Genomic DNA, 14,696 nt, shown 5'->3' on the forward strand with positions numbered 1-14,696 from the left:
TACCGATAAGTTTTTTTTTCTCTTCCGTGTGTCTTTCATGCAATATTTATTCATTCACCATATGCTAGGTTTTTTTTTTTTTTATGCGAGGAAGAAGGAACCAAAGGCCATGAGCTCGCAGTAACAGTTCCCTCCAAGAGAAAAACAAAATACAATAGAGAGCCAAATTCAAGATCCGATCATTTTGAGATGCCTGGACACACTGCGTTTGAAAGACTGGAGATCATAGGCAGCAGGAAATACAGACAGAGAGAGACAGTTCCAGAGCTGACCTGTTGCATAAATGAAAGACTGGGAGTAACGGTTAACTCTTGCATTAGAGAGTTGGACAGAAAAGGGATGAGAGTTTGCTGCCAGACGGGTGCTACGCGCCCGTCGTAAAGGTGGAGGAATGCAAGTAGACAGTTCAGAGGAGCAGTGACCATTAAAGTAGCGATAGAAAAGAGAAAAAGATGCAACAGTGCGGCGAAGAGACAGAGGTTGAAGGGAGTCAGTAAGAGGAGGAGAGTTAATGGGACGAAAAGCCTTTGACTCCACCCTATTGAGAAGAGCTGTATGTGGGGAGCCTCCCCACACATGAAAGTTGTACTCCACACAGGGGCGGATAAAACCCCTGTATAGAGTCAACAATTGTGCAGGGGTAAAGAAAGAGCGGAGTCGGCTTAGTACACCCAATCTCTTGGAAGCAGATTTTACAATAGATGTAATATGATCTTTCCAAGATAAGTCCCGAGTAAATGAAACCCCAAGCATGTTCAGGGATGATGCAGGATTAAGCTGAATATTATTAAACATTTGTGGGTATACCTGTGGAAGATTTTGTCGGGTTGATAGGTGTAAGAACTGAGTCTTAGATGCATTAAAAACAACCATATTATTTTTACCCCAGTCAGAGATACGAGCCAAGTCAGACATTAGGTGTGCCATAGCCTCATCCCCTGTTTGTTGAAGTAACTGTTGAGATGGGCGTTGCGGGAACCAAATGGAAAGGTGAAGGTTGGAGTCATCAGCGTATGAGTGGATAGGGTTAGATGTACAGCTTAGAAGATCATTGATGAATAAAAGGAAGAGAGTTGGTGATAGGAGAGAGCCCTGAGGAACACCACTGTTGATAGATCTAGGAGAAGAACGATGGCCGTCTACAACAGCGGCTATAGAACGACCAGAAAGGAAGCTAGCGATGAAGGCACAGATAGAAGGATAGAAACCGTAGGAGGGCAGTTTGGAAATTAAAGATTTATGCCAGAATCGATCGAAAGCCTTTGAGATGTCAAGTGCAATGGCAAAGCTTTCACCAAAGTCCTGAAAGGAGGATGACCAGGAGTCTGAAAAGTAGGTGAGAAGATCGCCAGTGGAGCGTCCCTGACGGAACCCGTACTGACGATCGGAAAGAAGATTGTGATAGGAAAGATGCCTTAAAATTTTTCTATTGAGAATTGACTCGAAAACTTTTGAAATACAGGACGTTAAAGCAATTGGACGATAGTTGGAGGGTTGGGAGTGGTCACCCTTCTTTGGGACTGGCTGAATGAGAGCAAACTTCCACCAAGAAGGAAAGGTACAAGTTGACAGACAAAGGCGAAAGAGTTTGCCTAGGCAGGGTTTAAGCACAGAAGCACAGTTCTTGAGAACAACAGGAGGGACCCCATCAGGCCCATATGCCTTGTTAGTACTGAGGCCAGTGATGGCAGAAAATACAACTGAAGAAATTTTAATGTCAGCCATGAGGAATTCAGAGGGGGGAAGTGATGGAGGAACAGCACCAGAATCGTCTAAGGTGGAATTGGAGGAGAAAGTCTGTGCGAAGAGATCTGCTTTATCAGTAGAAGAAATAGCTACAGAACCATCAGAGTAGAAAAGAGGAGGGAAGGATGATGAGGTAAAGTTGTTAGAAAGATTTTTGGCAAGGTGCCAGAAGGAGCGGGAAGAATTCGAGTTGGAGAGTTGAGAGCATTTAGTATGGATGAAATTATTTTTAGTAGAGCGAAGAACAGACTTAGCACGATTCCGGGCAGAAACGTAAAGATGATGTGATTCAGGGTTGGGTTGGCTCCGGTACCTTTTGTAGGCCCTCTCCTTGTTGCGGACAGCATAAGAACAAGCGTGATTAAACCAAGGCTTTCTTGCGTTAGTCAAAGGATATGAGAAAGGAATGTATGCTTCCATGCCCGAGAGAATAACCTCCGTAATGCGCAAGGCACACTCAGATGGGTCCCGGCCATGGAAGCAATAATCATTCCAGGGAAAATCAAAGAAGTACTGTCTGAGGGCCTCCCAGTCCGCAGCTCCAAAATGCCACAGACGACGTTTCCCTGGAGGGTCCACAGGCCGTACCGGAGTGATAGGACAGGTTAAGGTAATAAGGTTGTGATTGGAGGAGCCCAACGGAGAGAAAAAATTAACAGAGTAAGCAGAAGGATTAGTTGTGAGGAAGAGGTCAAGTATGTTGGAGCTCTCTCCAAGGCGGTCAGGGATACGGGTATGATGCTGTACAAGCTGCTCTAGGTCATTAAGGATAGAAAAGATGTAGGCTTGTTCACCAGGTGGATCCGTGAAAGGAGAGGAGAGCCAAAGGTGGTGGTGAACATTGAAATCTCCTAGAATGGAGATTTCAGAGAAGAGAAATGGATAGAATGTGTTCCATCGTAGAAGTAAGATAATCGATGAATTTTTGATACTCAGTAGAATTAGGATGCTTGGTTGTTTCTCTCTCTTCACAAATTGTAGTACTATGATAATCAGTCATGGAAAAAAAAAAAAAAGCATCAATATCTGTCTGTCTCCAAAATCAGTAAAACAATGGATGAAGTTCAGAACGGCAGTTGCATCTATTCAGTCAAATACATCCATTATTTCTTGCAATATAATATATATATATATATTTTTTTCATCTTCATCCTTCCTCCCTTCGTCTTGCAATATACTGTAATATGTTTTCTTTTTCATCCTCATCCTCTCTTCCTCCCTCTTCGTGTCATACAGGTTTTATACAAATGTCTTGATGAACGGCTAAACAGAGAGGGGCAGTACAAGAAAGACCCACTTTCCTTCATATAGTAAAAATTTTTCACCTGTGTCATTCTCAGTAACTTTTTCATGCTTCCTCTTCCCCGGATTAATGAAGATTTAGTCATCCAGTTTCGTTCATATTCTTTGGAAAGTGTAGTTTTGCGATTAAGTGATTAAAACTCTTCAACAATCTATGGCTGAAATTCCACCAGAAATAAAAAGATGATCATGGTTTTTCTCGATACTATACCATTTTATTTTTCATTTGCTATAGCTCAGTAACTGTTGGGTCTATAAGTTCTGTTTGTTTTATTGTCGGACTCATGATTTTTTTTTTTTACATATTCAGTCAGTTCTGTTCGCAAAAAGACAGTGGTGCTCAATGAGGGGCAGCTTATTTTTGGCACACTAAAATGTAGTGTCAGTGTCATTTGCAGTCATCATTTTCATACCTCATTTTCGCCAGTTCTTCTAAGATTTAATAATCTAGTTTGGTTCCTCATCTATGTAAAGGGTAGCACTTTAGGTGGCGTGGCTAATGGTTACCTAAACATATTTGAATTCACCTTACCCTTAATTGTGAAAGTAAGCTGCTGGTAATTTTTTTCATAATAATATTGTGCCCTCTTACATTATGTAAAAATGGAGATGGTACTTACATGGTTAATTTTTAAAATCGCTTCGATAATCCTCAACTCTCCCGCGAGACCTGCCAGCTGTGTTGTTGTTGTCTGTCTGGTCCCATAACTCATGAGCCCAAACATGTTCATTTAAAAAATATTAACATTCGTATAAACATATTGCAACGGCACTCTTAATTGGTATTTTAAAGTAGTTTCTATAATACAGTATGTAAATTGAATCTCAGGAATACTTTTTTCCCCAAATAATACCTTTTTAACTTTCCTTTGCACATCTTCGCCTGGCCACCCCCTAGCGAAGAAATTTACCATCGTTCCAATACTGTGCTCTTGCATGCGTATGGAAGGAGCGAAGACAAACGTTCTGGGAATACGACAACACCAAGACGATGACAATGACGAAGGTCTAGGAATACGGCCGATAGTCTTCAGTACCATACAGACGATTTTTTACTCATAGCTTCATAACTATTGGACTTATTTCAGCTCTATCCGTTGCACCATCTTTCTGTTGATTTCCATTTTCCAACGGTACCACTTTAATGTCAATATATCAAAATATACTGGTGCACCGTGAAGGAGAACACAGGGACTTTCCACATCGCTCGCATGTCAAAATATAGTGTCAGTGTAATTTGCAGCAACCATTTTGAAAACTAATTTTCTCCAGTTCTGTCTATGGCGTAATCAAACAGGTGCAGTAATGGTTGACACAGAATCTTTAATACGTTAGATGCTTTGGCATATGTGTATCCTCTTCATTGGATATAAAACAGACAGGAAAGGCCTGTAAGTTGATAATGCCCGAAAGGAAGCATCAAGTAACAAACGCAAACACATTCAACCACACAGAGGTAAAATCAGCCAGAGACGTGTATGATGTACAGATATTTCGCATAAAGTGCACTAACACTTCGTTTCATTAAACTCTCATAGCTACACGACTATTGGGTTACTTTCAGTTTTAGTTTATTGCATCACTTTCCTCATAATTTCCTCTTTCCGTCAAGTTCACATGGATAAAAGAGCTGTGACATGGAGTGGAAAGGAAAACAGCAGCCTTCCACGTTCTTACTTCCACTTGTCGGAAAAAATCGTCATATTTTTTTATTCATTCTTGCGAAGACCCGGCCTTGTTAATGTTTGGTGGCATCCTTTTCATAGCAAAATAGCCACATAGATAGGACTAAATCAAAGAGAGAAAAATACCCATGTTTTATCCTCCCTGGTCGGGTGAGAGATGCGACCACCAAGTAGTTTACATAAATAGGAGTATCATTAGTAGGGCGTCCGGGAAGATGTCAGTTGGATTCTTGATATAAAAGATCACTTCATTCCTCTTTAGGTAAATGCTTTATTCACTAATGTTATTTCTATTTCCAGCTGGCGGTAAGCTTGGCTTGTACACAACCCACCAAGACCAAAGAGGATGAAGTGCAATATCTCCTTCGATTTTTCCTGCCGTCTTATCTCCCAGTCCACCATTCTCTGTTCTTTCTCACATACAATACACACTCATTATAACCACTGCTTTCTCTTCCATGTCCCTCCGTCCCTCCACTCTCTCCCACAATGGGCTTTCCTCCACCGACACTCAGTTCCTCTCTCTCTCTCTCTCTCTTTCTCTGACAGCTATAGACCTATAAGAGAAGGGGAGCCACAGGGGGAGGAGGGGGAATGGTGAACTAAATCATTTCCTTGCACTGGCCCACATGAGCATTTGTCTTTGGGGCTTGGGTGAAGGTAGTGGGTGTAGTGAGGCGGGGTGGAGGGTGATAGGGGAGCTTGGTAGAAAAAAAAAGTAGAAGTGTGGGAGAAATGACAAAGCTTTAGGAGAAAAATGGCAGGGGCGATTCGCGAGGGGAAAGGGTGTAATAGAGCTAAAACGGTTGTGTGGGAGAGAGTGGAGGGTGTTGCAATAAGGAGAAGGCGTAGACTGGTGGAGGGTTTGCAATATGAAGGAATAGACTGGAGCTCTGTACATAGGTGCAATAGACGACGTATCTGAATTACATTCACAGGTAAATGCAGGCAAACAATTACTCTAGACACGTAGGGAAACAGATATATGGTCACCCATAAAAAAATGCTTAACGTTCTGTCAGATCAGCTCTTTCTTCAGTAATGATTTGGAGCAATAATTATTTTGCTCAACAATTTCGTCTCTGCTTAAAGATGGTCACTGCAGATAAGAAAAAGGGCGGCACAAAAGATATTACATTTTCCAAGACTATATTTAGTATCGATATTATGGAAAGTGATATTAAGTTAAACAGTTAAACACAAATGCTGGATTATAAGATTTCTCATTGGAACAAGGACAAATATTTGGTGACTGAATCCGTATGCAACACACACACACACACACACACACACACACACACATATATATATATATATATATATATATATATATATATATATATATATATATATATATATATATATATATAAAATTCTTCCAGAGCTCCAGAATAATATTTCTTGACTCTAGACCAGAAGTTAACAAGTCCCAGTGCTGTGAAAGCTGCTAAACTGAGGTGCGCTACTACTTTCTAATTTATTGATTGCTAAGCGTTATGCCTTCTGTTTATCCACCTGTTTCTCTGTGTGTCTATTATGCATTTGTATATGAGCCCAAGTAGGATGAGAAAAAGAATGCTGCTGAAAATCTGATTCGACAGTAGCCTTCTTTCTGTATCAGTTGACCCTCTCTCTAATGGACGCACTGGGGGGAAGGACAGTCTGTTAGAGCTGATTATCCCTTAGTTCCATATGTTGCCAAGACAGCCTAAATAATAATAAAAAAAAATAGTGCCATACAGATTTCCTGCACATTACCTGTTATGGAATAATTCATAAATCGAGAGAGAGAGAGAGAGAGAGAGAGAGAGAGAGAGAGAGAGAGAGAGAGAGAGAGAGATCAAAACCCCTACCTTATGCAGGGAAGAGCCAGTTTCCCGGTATGTGCCTTATGTTAACATGTAGGGCCATCTGATAAGTCAGATGGAGGGATGCTGTTCTCTCTCTCTCTCTCTCTCTCTCTCTCTCTCTCTCTCTGTTTTAATCTGTTTACATGCATTTATCCTATATCATTTGTCATCCAGCATGACAACCCACTCCATGTACACCCACCTACGTAACCACCTCTCTCTCTCTCTCTCTCTCTCTCTCTCTCTCTAAATATATATATATTTATAAATGTATAGATAGATAGATAGATCTATATCTATATCTATCTATCTATCTATCTATCTATCTATCTATCTATATATATATATATATATATATATATATATATATATATATATATATATACACACACACACTGTATATATGTTTTAATCTGTTTACATACAATTTTCAACTTCATCTCTCATCTAATTAGTTCCCTTCCTATGCTCTTTCTCCTGTCCATTTCTGTATTAGTCCTATTTAGTTACTGTACGGTTCTTTACTTTAAATCATCACCATATTTATTTATTTATTTATTTATTTATTTATTGCCGCATTAATATGCCGTATAACCCCTCAAACTTGGGAGTCTAGCGTGCTGAGCCCTTCCGGTATGCGTTCCCCCCCCCCCCTTCAAAAGTAGCCTGTTTTCAACAAATCATAGATCCGTAACTACTGCACCAAGAACTTTCAGAGGTCATAATACTCATCGGTTCTTTTTCTCATAATCTCAGGTGTTCCCGGGTTTCTAGGTGGAGGCATTGTGAAGGTGGGAGATGGTGGTTAGTGGTAACTTTTGGGATCCCGCTAGGCTGTCCTTCAGCGAGAGGAAGTCTGCTTACTGCACGCAGATTGCCAAGCGCCTGCCTCGCCGAGACAGGGATTCCCTGCCAGCACTTGCTCATACTCCCTCTTGTCCCACTTGACCTTGACACTCCTCTCCACCGGTGCCTGCCACTGCCACAAGAATGAAGCATCATGTACGTGTGGCAGGCTCAGTTTATTCCCCAGCTCTTTCAGCTTTTCTAGAGTGACACTGTGCATTGTGGTAAGTGGGATGAGAGAGAGAAAAGAAATTCGAAAGTTTACACATTACTTGCTGCGACAGATCACCTTAACTTTTGTGTGAGTACATTTTCTGTGGAGTGGAGAGATATCTGAGAGAGGGGTGTGTGAGCTGGAAGCAGAGCAGTGAACAAGCTGTGGGCAGGACGACATGGAGGCGATTTGTTTGTGGCCACCCTTTACCGGATTGGAGCGTCTGGCAATAGACAGATAGATAGACTTTAGTTATCCCTGAAATCTTCTTTTCTTACACCCATAGTTTCCTTAATTCATAAAGCACTTATTTAGTTAGTTTCTTAGTTCAGCACATCCTTATCACAAATACTGTATAGTAGTTGTTGGTCATCGTAACACTTATTTGTACTTGTCTTGCGAGGTCACTTACATTGTCACCTGAGCTCTTATCCTTACACCTGTACGAGTCTTTTTATTCTGAATTCAAAGGCAGAAAAGTCGCAGACTCGGCTATCTCATTATCGCACTACAGGAACTGCACAAAATTATTATAAGTTTATTATCACAACAAAAGCTGTTTCCACATATACTGTATTTCACTGTATTACCCCGGAGTTGTTTCCCCCCAAATTTCAACCTACAGATGTTGAAGTCCAACTCTTACATATATTTTATGAATAGAGAACGCCCGTAATCTGGGGTATGGATTGTTTTTTTATTCATTTGTTTTTCCTTCCTCTGTTCTGTTATTAAAAAAAGAAAAATACACGTATTTGCTCTTGTATTGCGAGGCCATTTTTCTTATCACATGACCTCGTTTTCTCATATCCATACCTTCCCTTGTATCCAAAATTCTTATGTAGAACAGTCACTCTATATTTACACTGCACCTTCCCGCTCGCCAGTGCCTAGTGCCTCACCTCAATGTGGTAATTAACGATGCATTCAGTACACAGTGTCACCTGCCACTCACGGCACTGGTAGGGCGATTTCCTCCATATTACTGCCCTCGCTGAATATTCATACAAGCTCTTTCGCGGCCTGTACAGTTTTTTCCAGGTCAACCATGCGGTGATGCGAGAGGTGTAGTGGTTTACCTGGGAATCCTACCTGACACCACGGCAGCACTGTGTCTCCTTGCTGCACCTGACTTCACACATCCATACTGTGCAAGCAGCTCCCTCACTACTTCCTTCTCTAACACGCGTAGGGAAAGACCTGTGCTTGACTAATTCACAGCCATTGTCCTACTTGGGGAAACACATCATCCACTCACTCGATGTAGTGGTACTCTCTCTCTCTCTCTCCCTAGGTAACATTACACTGAGTGACAAACAAATTGGCTTCCTTCGTCCCAGGAAATCATATATTACTCTGGGTGGTAGCCATATAACCAAATGACACCAAGTGGTCAGGTGAGCGAGGGCGTTACAACCAGCTGGAGCATTTATGGGTTCCATCTGAGGGGTGGTTGGCGTTGATTGCGCACGTAATGCCACTCAGGGCTGCGAGGCTGGTCACCGATACCTTAAATGTCGGGAAAGAGTAGTCTAGCCTCGGTCCCCTTCGCTTCTTTTTATATGCGGCAAGGTGGGATTAATGATGACGATTAATCCTTTCATTCCCCACGGTAATATTGTCATAAAAGACGGCAAATGTTAAGTTTTCCGTTGAATACGCATATTTTTCCATATTGTCTAAATAAAATGATGCACATCTAGTATACGGTTTTCCAACATATACACCAAATTCTTTATTTTATGAGTAACACAAAGCATAAACCGTGGTGCGGCGGGAAAGCTGCAATCACGGGTATTTTGACAAGTTTTGTAATTCACATCCGAACAAAGTTTTACTGGTTATTCAGGCATAATGGTGGGTGGATGGCTGAAATTACGCTCTGTGGACACGGGTTTTGCTACAGCACCATTACTGTTCACTGTAGTCGTCCTTGTTGTGTAGTAAACAATAGTGAGCCATTACATTTGTCGGGGTGATGTAGAATTCTGATTATTCACCCTCATGTGTAGTAGGACTGTTTAATTATATGCAGTTTAATCGTAAGTATGGTATCAGATTATTAGTAGTTCGGTTAATACACACACACACACACACACACACACACACACACACACACACACACACACACACACACACACACACACACTATCTGTCTGTCTATCTATTTATCTCCGGTATCTATTTCTATATCGTCTGGCGTTTGTCACAATATAATGCTCAAGTGGACCGGTATGAGAGACAGGGTTACTGAACTTAACTGCAGTATTAGAAGCCAGCCCCCCAATCCTCATCCTGCCTCGCTAACCTCATCCTGCCTCACCTTCCCCATTCTGTTTCACCACTCCCCACCTGCCTCATCACCCCTACCCTACTTTGCCACTCCCAGCCTGTCTCCCCTGTACCCACCCTGCCCCATTCACTCCCAGGTTGCCTCCTCATATACCAGCATGCCTCCTTACCTCCCAGCTTGTCTCCCTACCTCTCAGCTTGCCTTCCCATCATCAGCCTCTCTCCCCACCCCAAGCTAACCTCCTCGTCTCCATGCCTACCTCCCCATCTCCCTCCATGCCTTGCCACCCTAAGCGTGCCTCTCCATCCCCAGCATCCCCTCCTGTATTATCGTACTTTGCCACGTCCCAGACTGCGTGCCCCCCCCCCCCCAGCCTACCTTCCCACCTGCGAACCTGCCTTCTCACACCCAGCCTGCCTCCCCAACCCTTTTCTGCTTTCTCACTCTCCTCACGCCCTTCCCTCCCTCCTCAACCCTTTGTCTGCTTTCTCACACTCCTCAGCCCCTTCCCTGCCTCCCCACCCCTAGCCTGTCTCCCCAGCTCCTTGTCTGCTTCCTCACTCCCTTCCCTGTTTTCTCACCCTCTTCCCTGCCTTCCCACCCCTTTTATTAGCGTGTTCCTCTCCATTTATTAGCATGTTCCTACCTTCCAGTCTGTCCACCTATTGCAAAGTCTACATTCTTCATCCTCACCTGTTTTCCCTCCTCCCGGTCAGTTTCTGTACCATACCTCTCAGACCTTCCGCCTTGCAGTCATTCTCTGTACCTCCTAATCTTCCATGCCAACATTTCCCTTTCAGGCCATGTACCGTCCAGACCGCCTGCCTGCCCATTGCCTCACAGCTGTTTATCTTGCCAAATGCCTTGCTGCTCCCACCTTGGAATAATACCAACACTAATGTTATTATGAAGCGGCCCGTTTACATGGCAAGGGTATGGTGGTACGACATTGCTATTAAAATGAGAATGCAGAGATGTAGGTGTGGAATTAATCCCTTTAGTACTTTGATGTAGTGTCATTTTATTAGGCAAGGAAGAAGAAACCAAAGGCTAGAAGTCAGCAAGGTCATTCTTTCCAAGAAAAAATAAAAGCAAAGTAACAGAGAGCCAAATTCAAGATCCATTCATTTCGAGATGCCTGGACACTGCGTTTAATAAGCCCAGAATCCTCCAGCACAACAGCTTAGTTTTTGCAGCAGTTTGTGTATGTGTGTGTGTGTGTGTGTGTGTGTGTGTGTGTGTGTGTGTGTGTGTGTGGATCACTTTCAGCAACAGCCAGTCTTTATGCCTATTAAGTAGACTCTCTCTCTCTCTCTCTCTCTCTCTCACACACACACACACACACACACACACACACACACACACACACACACACACACACATGCAAAAGCTAGCGCGATTGAGTTGAGAGTTATTCGAGCCTAAGCATCACTTCCAATGCAAATCTGTTTTAGGCTGGTTTGAGTCTAGGAATTTAGTGTGTGTGTGTGTGTGTGTGTGTGTGTGTGTGTGTGTGTGTGTATGAGTCATTTTGAGTTAGAGCCAGACAGAATGCTAGGGAAATTGAAAGAGAAGTACACACACACACACACACACACACACACACACACACACACACACACACACACACACGAGGAAACAACTTTCTTTCAATGGAGAGTCAGGGAAGGTAAACAAGGCGATAGAATTCAATGGACGAAACTAGATTCTGACTTCAAACTGAGGCAAACTCATCCCGAGAGAGAGAGAGAGAGAGAGAATGTTTTCTTAATTATATGTATTTGCTTGCCTTTAGACCTACATACTATCTTGTTCCATAAGCACACGACCATATTATAAAGTGATTTTCTGAATCCTGATGCAGAGATTATGGCACCAAGAAGTCGTCGTGAAGGTTAAAAAAAAATCGATTTTTTTTTTTCCTCTGATGGCCATCAGTACCATCTGCCATATATTTTTTTTAATGACTTTGGGAAATTTGGAATATGGTTACACTCGGATTTTAGTATTGTTTACTTTAAGGTATTATGTACATCATTCGGACTAATAGAACATACTAACAAACGGGGTTCAAGGACGTGAAAACGAGGCGCTATATTCCCTAGGTAGAGCTAAGCAGCTGCGGCGTCCACCCAAGAGCCAAACCTCCTCACATTTCACTATACCTCGCCGTGGGAAAGGACCGCTGTCTCACCATGGCGAGGAGCTGTCTATCACACTGGAAGGTTTGTGTCCTACACATACTTTACTGTAACTGTAGGGCGGCCCCATAGCAGCATATACTTAGCCTACCTGTTTTTGATGGGTCTACACCTTCAAATAGACCAGGGTAAGGCAACAGCAGCAACATATATCCATAATAATACAACTCGTATGGGAAGCACACTGCTAGGAATTCTAACAGGTTGTTGGCGAAATGTTGCAACAACAAGCAGAACGCAGAGTCTCTGAGCCACACCACGTACCCCAGCTGGTGCATTATAATAGACAATGGCTGTACTACACTCTACAAGGCAACACTGGGTATTCCAGCTGGTGTATGTAAAGGGGAAGCCTATTACTGCACTACAGGACGGGGGCGGTGTGTTACAATCTATTATAGCTGTTCCCAACCTTTACCTCAATGTTTCCTATTTCAATGTAATTCACCACTAAGACTTCATAAAAAAATCTCATTCACGCACAAGTAAACTCCTTTATTTTTTGGTCGTACTTGTCTTACCTTTCCTTATGTATGAACTTATATATAATTTACCTTGTCACATGAACAAAGAAATAAATCAGACATAACAAGAGTTTATTTTTTAAAGTGCTTTAAGTGTTAAGTTTACTTAAAAATTTGATCATCCTAAAAATACAGACAGGAAATTAGAAGTGACAAAGTATATTTAATACACTATATATATATATATATATATATATATATATATATATATATATATATATATATATATATATATATATATATATATATAAAACCTTTTTAACTTGCATAGACAACATTCTTAGGACTTAGGTTTATAGAAGCAGTGTTTTGTTAGTGTGTATGTATCCCACAGGACAAAAACGACAAACAGAAGACTTTTACACTAACATGTATGTTTTTTTATCATCAGTGACTTGGATTTCCTGCGCTCCTGTGACAGGCTTCTCAAATTGAGGTTCAGTTTCCTTCTAAAAAGCAACCCGCATTATCGATTCAGTATACTGAGGTTTCTAGCTCCACTGTCAGTACAAAGCAACAGGAGCTTGCTAACCGTTTGTACGGTAATGCCTTTTATTTTTAACGGACGGGGAAAAAATGTCTGACTAAATTAAGCATTCACCCTTCATGTTTATTCACCCTTCATTCACTCCTCTAGTTTCAGTTACCACTAAAATAATTTCATTCACAAGTTTAAGAAGCACTGCCGTAGGTCAAGGAAACCCTGTGCCCGCGGAACCTGATTATGGAACTCACCAGCGTTGGGTAGAACATCTGAGTGGGTCTGGAGTCTCTGTCATACTGAAAATAACGAATATATATGACTGCAAGGTTAAAACATTATATGGCTGTGGTTATATATATATATATATATATATATATATATATATATATATATATATATATATATATATATATATATGTGTGTGTGTGTGTGTGTTTGTGTGTGCGTGTGTGTGTATGATGGGGGGAGGGGAGACACAGGAGAAAGATGTATATATTTTAGCACTGCAAACGTGAAATTAAAAAGAATCATTTATTTACATGAGGCAGTCACTGACCAGTTGATAGAATTGGGCCACGTGACTGAGAGCACTAGTTTGTTATAATCCAGCTGAACGCTGACTGACACAAATGAATACTCTCTCTCTCTCTCTCTCTCTCTCTCTCTCTGATCATGCTTCATTGCTCGTATTGTTCATTCATTCATTGCCAGACGCCATGTATCCCAAACGGGGTGGCCAACGGCTTAGAGTTAATTGTTTTACAGGGAGGGGCACTAATCCTCCACCAACCCCACTTGACTCGTATTGTGAATATATTATATTCGTCTTGAAATGTTTCCATCCATCCATCCATCATCAAATCCTGTTTCGCCCCATGGAGGAGCAGAGGAACCCGGGACTAGGCAAGGTGGTCCTGACATTTAAGATGAGAGTGACCAGCCTCACTCATCCCTGAGTGGCATTACGTGAACAATAAACCCCAACCATCCCATGGACCTAAACCTACACAGGCATGTGTCACGTTTTAAAAATTGTTTAAGAAGGAGTTAGTGATAAACGAAACTCGAAATATCATTTTAATTACTAAGGATTATTGGTGTTTCTTGTCTCAGACTACAGTTTGTTTATAGTAGCCTAGGAAAAGGTAAGAAAGGGAGCTAATGTTTGTACAGTAGGTAGGTTTGTCGGGTGCACTGACCACATATCGACATAATACTCAAGTTACATGAGTATAATGAATTGGTACAAAGTTGGGATGATGATTTTGTGGTTAAATTCGATCTCTTTGACAATAAATCAAGTTCATTTTTCCTCTCAGCTCTGACTTAATATTATTTATCTATTTTTTAATTCGTCTTCTAAATCCCTTACTTTCGAGGTGAATATTTTTAGAGCTAACTCTCTCGTCACCACTATTCAAAATTTTGCATTTCACATTATTTTCATCCATAACCCTGTGCCACACTTGATTTCTTTCTTTCATCGTCTTCATCCATCACGACCCTCGACATTGTTGCGGGGTTCTCAGTATCATTTTTTTTTTTTTAGCC

The sequence above is a fragment of the Coenobita brevimanus genome, chromosome 6, assembly GCF_032717465.1.
Source record: "Coenobita brevimanus isolate Jiangsu-jjx chromosome 6, ASM3271746v2, whole genome shotgun sequence".
NCBI classification, from domain to species: domain Eukaryota; kingdom Metazoa; phylum Arthropoda; class Malacostraca; order Decapoda; family Coenobitidae; genus Coenobita; species Coenobita brevimanus.